The following is a 9499-nucleotide window of genomic DNA, read 5'->3' as shown; positions in this document are numbered from 1 at the left end:
TTAATTTATCTTAATTTCAGGAAATTTGGAGAATTCCCTCCAGAGCAAATTAATAAAAAATCACACATGATCCCCCTACCCAGAATAGCCATATTTGACAAATATATATCTATATATAAATATATTCCAGCCTTTTTCTCTTCAAATATATGTTACCCAAGCAGATGGCACAAGTGAGCCCCCTTCCCACCAGAATATTTTCAAAAATCCATGACCCCTTTAATTGTTAAGCATGTACCACATAGGTAGTAGCTTGTTCCTCAGAATTTTTTAGGCTAATGCTTAGGGCCATTACACCATTTTTTGCTACTTCTGTGCATGTGCAGCTCAAAACTTGAGTCTGAAATCCAAACCATGCCTTTTACTCCTGATGCATGACAGAATAGCCCTGTTTTGTTTTTGGTTTTTTGTTTCCTAATTTCCACATACACTTTCTGCTCACCAAACTGGTAGGAATGAGAGGCATCGATTCAGAGGTGGTGCCACTTTAATAAATCACACAGTTGCAATATATTGGCTAAAGTAGGCTTGCTACTCTTCTGTTTTCCAGGAAGTTCCTTCTATCTTCTCTGGATCCTCAGCAAGCTACCATATCACTATCTCTCTGTAGCCTCTGATCCTCATTAGGTTGCTGCCCCTCTGGGCACAGTGGTTTTTAACTGTTAAACAAGGACACCACTATTCTGGACTCTGGGAATGGAATCCTGTTCTCCCTCTTCTTTCTACTCCAAGATGTATCCTCATATTTCCCTAATTTCCTGCAACACACAAGAGACCAGATTAAATTTTAATAAGATTTTACTGAAGATTACCAGGTTATGTGAGGAAATGTAATACAAAAGCACAATTTATAACTATTTCATAGGTCATACATTTTCTAGGTTCCAATGCTAGACTAGTTCCCTAGCACTGGCTGACCAAATGGCCTAGGGACATCTTCCATCCCCCATTCCCCATCACTACCAAGAGCTGAGAGTACAATTTCAAATCTTGTACAAAATGATTACCATACCCATGGAGAAGGGAGAGCTTTTCCTGCAACTCAATCTCTAACCAGTACTTAAGGTATGTTAAATATATAGTCCCAGAATCAAAGAAGTGAACCTGAAATTAATGGAATGGATCAAGGAGCTGTGATGGGTTGGGGATGGAAGTTCAGTTTTATATTATTCCAAAGTTCATGTTCTATATTAAGAATAAACAAGACTGGGGAGGCCTGGGTGGCTCAGTGGTTGAGCGTCTGCCTTCAGCTTAGGGCGTGATCCTGGAGTCCTGGGATCGAGTCCCACATTGGGCTACCTGCATGGAGCCTGCTTCTCCCTCTGCCAATGTTTCTGCCTCTCTCTTTGTGTCTCTCATGAATAAATAAATAAAATCTTAAAAAAGATAAGACTGACAATATAGTGAATTTGGTGCTCTACCTTCTGGATGGTAAACATGGGGAACCAAAAAGCCCACCCACAGTACAAGAAGACTTAACACCTTTCCCTGTACAAGCCTACACAGCAGTATGAAGAAGCAGATCAGGACCTCTGGAAGTTTAGATTTATTTGGGGCCAGTGCTGAGGGTATAGAGGATTTAGAACAGGATTGGTAACAATTCTCTTTTCCTTTTGTCTACCCACTCAAACTTAGATCTTGTTTTTTGACTGTTAAAAAGACAAATAGACTGCAGAGTCATTCTTAGTATAGGTATCTTCCACTTTTCAAAAGTTCAGATTAGGCCCTTCTTTTTTATGAAAAACCTACAGTACAGTAGCCCCCCCCCCCATTACCCATGGTTTTGCTTTCTGAAATTTTATTTACCCACAGTCAACCATGATCCAGGAACAGATAATCCTCTGACCTATCATCAGAAAGTCAATAGTAACCTAATACTACATCACAATACCTGTATAAGTCACCTCACTTTATCTCATCATGTAGGCATTATTTTATCATCTCACATCATCACAAGAAGGGTAAGTACAGTACAAGATTATTTTGACCACATTCACATAACTTATGTTATAATTCTTGTATTTTATTATCAGTTATTGTTCATCTCTTACTGTGCCTAATTTACAAATTAAACTTTATCATATGTATGTATAGGAAAAAAACAGTATATGTAGGGTTTGGTACTATGCTTGGTTTCAGGTATCCACTTGGGGGCCTTGGAACATATTCCCTGTGAATAAGGAGGGACTATTGTACCTGTTTTTGCTAAATGAAAGAAATCTGAAGAGAATTCTTGCTTTTACCAAAAAAAAAAAAAGGCAGAAAAAAGCAACAATAGTGTTCAGTGTTTGTTTTGCAGCAACCCCTTATAGGGCAGTGTACACCCCAGCAGTGAGAGTGGCCCCACCAAGTTCCTTCCCTGGGAACTATACTCAACATTTCTGCATGAAGCCACAAATAGCTTTGAAATGTATCTGTGAGCATCTGTACTTTATTTCCATTACATTTATTAGCAAGATGTGTCTTAAGGTATCAGAAAAACCCAAGAGGTTATTTTTGGGTCTGGGAACACTCAAAAATTTTTCCATATAAATGAATGGTAATCTCTTCTCCACTTTCTGCCAGCTTATGAAAGATTTCATAGGAATGCTCTACCGTTGGATAGTGGGGGAAACCTGTATATGGTACCAGCAGTGACATCTATCTCCCTAGTGGACATTTTATGAATTAGCCCAATCCTTGGTGTATTCTATTTAGAGCAAAGAAACCTTTCCCAGGAACACTCTGCTACCTGAGGATACCCCACTGTCCAAATCTATTTTGAATTACCATATTCTAATCCTGAATTAAATATTAATATGTTGTATATAAGAAGAAAGATTCTCTAGCATGTTCCAATCAGTAAATTTTTAGTTCTTTAAGTTGTGTTTTTTTATCTAACCTGGTAGATAAATAGGAAAGTATTTGCATTTATATGGTATCTCCATCCCTACAACTGAGCTTTAGATGTGATAAACTAAACTATTCAGAACTATTAGAACTCTAGGCCAAGAATTCTGTTACTTCTAGAGGTACGTGAATTGGGCAAATCAGACATGGCCCCTGTCTTCATGGAGCTCTCACTGTATTAGAGAGACAGAAATCCCAACAAAATGTACCAAGTGTTTTTATGATAGTGGGGATTCTGTGGGCTCTGCCAGCACATAGTGGGGGAACTAACTTAGTTTGGTAAGAATATTCTCGGAGGAAACGCCATATAATTTGACACCTGAAGGATGAACAGGTCTTAGGAGAAATAGTTGGGGGTGGGGGTGTTCCAGGAAGAAAGAAGAGCAGATGTGAGGTTCTGGAAGCTAGATAAAAATATGGTGCTTTTAGAAATAGGAACTTTCTCATTATGTCTAGAACATAATCTGAAGGTTCAGAGAAGAAGAAAGGATCTTCTAGACATGAAGCCAGTGGGGTAAGGAAAAGCCAGATTATAGAGGGTCTGATGCAACTTTTTCAGGGATTTGGGGAAAGGAGACATGACATCAATTTGCCTGAAGAGTAGAAAATTGTTTGAAAGGGAGAGGAGATTGTGGTGATAGTATGGGTGAGAAATGATGGTGACCTGAACAAGCATGTTGACCACGTTGATAGAAATGACTACATTTTAGGGTTTAAAGGGGCATAAGGTGATTAATTGGATTTTGGAAATGAAAGAGAGGTAGATATCATTGATCTGTCTCACTGGAGGAACAGAGTTAATGATACCATTCCCTGGGGATGAAAAGAACATGGGATTAATTTTATAACTGCTAGTTTCTGGTAACCAAAGGATATTAACTTGGAGATGTCCACAAGGCTGGAAATACACACACACACACACACACACATGCAGCTTAGAAAAGAAGAATGAGTTGGAGATAGAGGTTTTGGAGTCATCAGTAAATGAGCAGTGGGTGAAAAGGTAGGTATATACAATGTCATCTAGGAGAGACTGTAGAGAGGGGACAGTGAAGTTTATGAACATTCAAGGATGGGTGTAGAACTTCCAGAAGGGTTCTGTGAGGATCTTGGTGGACCCATTCCCCTATGAAATACCATTTTATTGGCGACAATTACATACATACACACACACACACACACACACACACACACACACACATACATTTAAAGTCCCAAGAAGTTGCCATAAGGGCACACAGCAAGTGAATAAAGATTTGTTCAAGAAAATCTATTAAATCTCTATAAAAATCATGAGAATCTGTGGCATTTGAGCTATGCCATCTCCCCCAGCTCCATGTGACAAGCTCTACTCCAGATATGGATGTGCCCAAGAAGATGGGGGCTCCCAATCCCCCCAGCTGCTAGTCTAGGGCTATGCCTTCACTCCAGGACAAGGCCATCAGTGTTTCTGTTTCCCCGCAGCAGAAGTGCTGTTGCAGAAGTGATATTCCAAGCAAGCTTGGGCTAGAGGACAAACTCCCAATTACAGAATGATGTCTTACCCTTAGGCATGACATGCCAAGAATAGTGGAATCCCACTCTTCTCTGCCTCAGCACCTTTGTATGGCAAAGTTTCTACATGGAGACAGGCAAGCTGAAATAACCAGGGACTACCTTCTCCCCCTCAGTGTCCAGTGAGCTGTTACTGCAGGAGAAGTGGCCTCCTATAACCACCCTCTGTTCCAGTACAGTTGTCTGGAGTTTCTGCCTAGTTGAAGAGGCAAGTCATGAGAACTAAGCACAGAAGCTTTGCTTGTAGGGACTGAATTTATTTGGGAAAGAGCTTAGAAAAATTCATGCCTAAGAGCATTTTTGAAACAATGGGAATCTTAATGGTGAGTAATTAAGAAGGACCTGGTAGTTCCAGCTTACTAGTTTAAACAAGGGAACAATACTATAAAACAACTAAACTAACATACATCTAAAGACCACTCCACCAACAACAGCAAAATATTCATTCTGTCAAGTAGAGGGAACATTTTCCAAAACAGACCATAATGCTAGGCTATAAACATGCCTCAACAGACTTTAAAAATTGAAATTATACAAATTATGTTCTCTAACAAAAATGGAATTAAATCAGAAATCAACAATAGAGAGAAATGTGGGAAACTCATGAATATGTGGAAAATAGGCAATACATCCTTAAATAACCAATGGATCAAAGAAAAAAGTCACAATGGAAATTAGAAAAAAACTTTGAGATGGATATAATCAAAACACCAAAACTTGAGATTCAGCTAAAGCAGAGAGCTTAAAGGACAATTCATAATTATAAGTTTCTATAAAAAGAAGACCAAAGTAAACACAAAGCAAGCAAAAAAGAAGGTGATATACGGGGTGCCTGGCTGGCTCAGTTGCTAGAGCATGTGACTCCATCTCAGGCTTGTAAGTTCGAGCCCAACACTGAGTGTAGAAACTACTTTTAAAAAAAGAAGGCAATATAAAAGAACAGAATGAAAAATGAAAAATTATAAAAACAATAGAAAAAGTTGGCTCTTTAAAATGATCAATAATCTGGGGCAACTGGGTTGCTCAGTCAAGTTGAGTGATTCACGGTTTTTGGCTCAGGTCGTGATCTTGACCATGAGATCAAGCTCCACATTGGGCTCCACACTCAGTGCAGTCTGCCTGAGATTCTCTGCCTCTCCCTGTCCCTCTGCCCCTCCCCATGCTTGCTCTCTATATCTCTCTCTCAAATAAAATCTTTAAAAGTAAAATGATCAATCTTCTTTGTTTCTTAAATTCCACATGTGAATGAAATCATATCATATATGTCTTTCTCTGACTTATTTCACTTAGCATAATACTCTTTAGCTCCTACCATGCCATTGCAAATGGCAAGATTTTATTTTTTTATGGCCAAGTAATATTCCATCATGTATATATACCACATCTTCTCTATCCATTCATCAGTTAAGACACTTGGGTTGTTTCATAATTTGGCTGTTGTACATAATGCTCCTATAAATATCAGGGTGCATGTATCCTTTTGAATTAGTGTTTTTGTATTTTGTACTAGGTAAATACCTAGTAGTGCAATTGCTGGATCATAGGGTAATTCTTTTTTTGTTTGTTTGTTTGTTTGGGATAATTCTATTTTTAAAGATTATTTATTTATTTATTCATGAGAGACACAGAGACAGAGAGGCAGAGACACAGGCAGAGAGAGAAGCAGGCTCCATGCAGGAAGCCCTATGTGGGACTCGATCCCACGACTCCAGGATCACATCCAGAGCCAAAGGCAGATGCTCAACCGTTGAGCCACCCAGGTGTCCCTCTATTTTTGTTTTTGAGGAACCTCCATGCTGTTTTCCAGAGTGACTTCCTGGTTCGCATTCCCACCAACCATGCAAGAGAGTTCCCCTTTCTCCACATCCTTGCCAAAACCTGTTTTTTCTTATGTTATTGATTTTAGTCATTCTGACAGCTTCCAGCTTTGCTTTGCTTTTTAAAGGTTACTTTGGCTATTTGAGATCTTGTGGTTCCATATAAAATTTAGGATGGTTTGTTCTAGCTCTGTGAAAAGTGCTGTTGGCATATTAATAGGGATTGTGCTACATGTATAAATGTCTTTGGATAGTATAGACATTTTGAAAATATTTGTTCTTCCAATCCATGAGCATGGAATGTCTTTCCAATTCATTGTGCCATCTTCAATTTCTTTCATAAGTGTTTTATACTTCTCAGGGTACAGGTCTTCCACCTCTTTGGTTAGGTTTATTCCTAGGTGTCTTACGTGGTTTTTTCGTGCAATTGAAAATGCGAATGATTCCTTCATTTCTCTTTCTGCTGCTTCATTATTGGCGTATAGAAATGCAACAGATTTCTGTACATTGGCTTTGTATCCTTCAACTTTGCTGAATTCATGTTATGAGTTCTAGCAATATTTTGGTGTAGTCTTTGGGGTTTTCTATATATATAATTGTGTCATAGGCAAAGAGTGAAAGTATTACTTCTTCTTTTCTGATTTGGATGCCTTTTATTTCTTTTTGTTGTCTGATAGGACTTCCAGTACCATGTTAAATAACAGTGATGAGAGTGGACACTCCTGTCTTATTCCTGACCATAAAGAAAAGCTTTCAGTTTGTCCTCATTGAGGATGATATTACCTGTGGGTTTTTCATATATGGCCTTTATTATGTTGAGGTATGTTCCCTATGAACCTACTTTGTTTGGGGTTTTTATCATAAATGGATGTTGTACTTTGTCAAATGCTTTTTCTGCATCTATTGAAATGATCATACAGGGGAAAAAGAAAAAAGAGAGACAAATTAATGAACAGATTTTTAACTATACAGAACAAACTCATGATTACCAGAGGGGATGTGGGTGTGAGGATGGGTTAAATAGGTGATGAAGATTAAGGAGTACACTAGTGATGAGCACTGAGTGTTATAGAGAAGTGTTGAGTCACTATACTGTGCACCTGAAACTGATATTATACTGTGTGTTAACTAACTGGAATTTAAATAAAAACTTTTTTAAAAGATTTTATTTATTTATTTATTTATTGATGAGAGACACAGACACACACACACACACACAGAGGGGGTGGGGGGCAAAGACACAGGCAGAGGGAGAAGCAGGCTCCATGCAGGGTCCTGATGTGGGACTCAATCTCGGATCCCTGGGATCACACCCTGGGCTGAAGGCAGCATTAAACCGCTGAGCCACCTGGGCTGCCCCTAAATAAAAACTTTAAAAAATATATATTTTAGTTCTTTATTCATGAGAGACACAGAAAGAGAGGCAGAGACATAGGCAGTGGGAGAAGCATGATCCCTGCAGGGACCAGATGCAGGACTCAATCCTGTGATCCCAGGATCACACCCCAAGCCAAAGGCAGATGCTCAACCACTGAGCCACCCAGGCATCCCTAAATAAAAACTTTTAAGCGGGGTCAGTGAAGGATCTCAAGATGGCTGGGTGAAAATGTGCTCTAAAAACCATTGACTGGGTAGCATTTAGAGAGCTCACACCCCAAAACCAAAAGGGCATTGTGAACTCTCTGAAATCCTGGAATGACAAGCTTACCTCCAGGTTGACTACTCTTCCTGAGAAACCATCTGCTATCAACTGGGCTTACTACAAGGCCATGTGGCAAAGCCTGGCTTGGTAGATGATTTTGAGAAGCAGTTTAATGCCCTGAAGTTTTTCTGTGCTGGAGGATAAATACGCTATCCCAGTGGATGCTGAGGAAAAAGATGTGACAAGCTCTGCCGAGTTTTTGTTTCTCTCAAAGGCCAGGATTGAAGAATATGAAAAAGAGCTGGAGAAGATGAAGAAAATAATTCCATTTGATCAGATGACAATTGAGGACGTGAATAAAGTCTTCCCAGAAACCAAATTAGACAAGAAGTATCCCTATTGGCTTCAAAGCCAATTGAAAATTTATAAACTTGAGTTGGGTAGAAAGTTCTAGCCCTCATACTATAAATGCTAGACATTAAAAATAATGATATGGTGAAAAAAACACTTAAAAAATTAAATGAAATACAATCTGTACTGTATCCAGAATATTAGTGAACATTTACAAGTCAATAATAATTAAATAATTAAGTAAATTTTAAAAATCGGGAAACGATTTGAAAAGGCAATTCTCCAAGAAATATAGAAGTGGACAATAAGCACATGAAAAGTTGTCCTACAAGAGATACCTAACATTTATGGGGAGCAGACCTGCCAGGACATAAAGGGCTGGCAGGATAAACTCAGGATCCTAAATGTGAAGAACATGCAGCCAAGAATACTTTATCCAGCAAGGCTCTCATTCAGAATAGAAGGAGAGATAAAGAGCTTCCAAGATAGATAGAAACTGAAAGAATGTGTGACCACCAAACCAGCTTTGCAAGAAATATTAAGGGGGACCCTGTAAAAGAAAGAGGAAGCCCAAAGAAATAATCCATAAAACAAGGACTGAATATGTATTACAATGACACTAAATTCATATCTTTCCATAGTAACTCTGAATGTGAATGGGCTAAATGATCCCATCAAAAGATGCAGGGTTTCAGACTGGATAAAAAAGCAAGACCCATCTCTTTGCTGTCTGCAAGAGACTCATTTTAGACCTAAGGACACCTCCAGCCTGAAAATGAAAGGCTCCAGAACCATTTACCATTCAAATGGTCCTCAAAAGAAAGCTGGGATAACATTCCTTATATGAGATAAATTAAAGTTTATCCCAAAGACTGCAGTAAGAGATGAAGAGGGACACTATATCATACTTTAAAAATCTATCCAACAGGAGGACCTAAAAATCATGAATATTTATGCCCCAAATGTGGGAGTTGCCAAGTATATCAATCAATTAATACCCAAAGTTAAGACATACTTAGATAATAATACACTTATACTAGGAGACCTTACACAACACTTTCTACAAATGACAGAGATTCTAAGCAAAACATCTCCAAAGAAACGAGAGCTTTAAATGATACACTGGACCAGATGGATTTCACAGATCTCTACAGAACTTTACATCTGAACGCAACTGAATACACATTCTTCTCAAGTGCACATGGAACTATCTCAAGAATAGACCACATACTGGATGACAAATCAG

The 9499-nt window shown here is 38.7% G+C and overlaps 1 long non-coding RNA gene across 2 annotated transcripts in view; it reads right to left on the bottom strand.

The window, feature by feature from the left end:
- The window catches only part of LOC144309004 (uncharacterized), a 54555-nt gene that overhangs the window by 23978 nt on the left and 21078 nt on the right, over positions 1 to 9499 (bottom strand). The window lies entirely within an intron of this gene.

This window comes from Canis aureus, chromosome X, assembly GCF_053574225.1.
Source record: "Canis aureus isolate CA01 chromosome X, VMU_Caureus_v.1.0, whole genome shotgun sequence".
Classification (NCBI taxonomy): domain Eukaryota; kingdom Metazoa; phylum Chordata; class Mammalia; order Carnivora; family Canidae; genus Canis; species Canis aureus.
The sequence above is the reverse complement of the archived record's forward strand: the minus strand, read 5'-3'. Positions and strand labels throughout refer to the sequence as shown.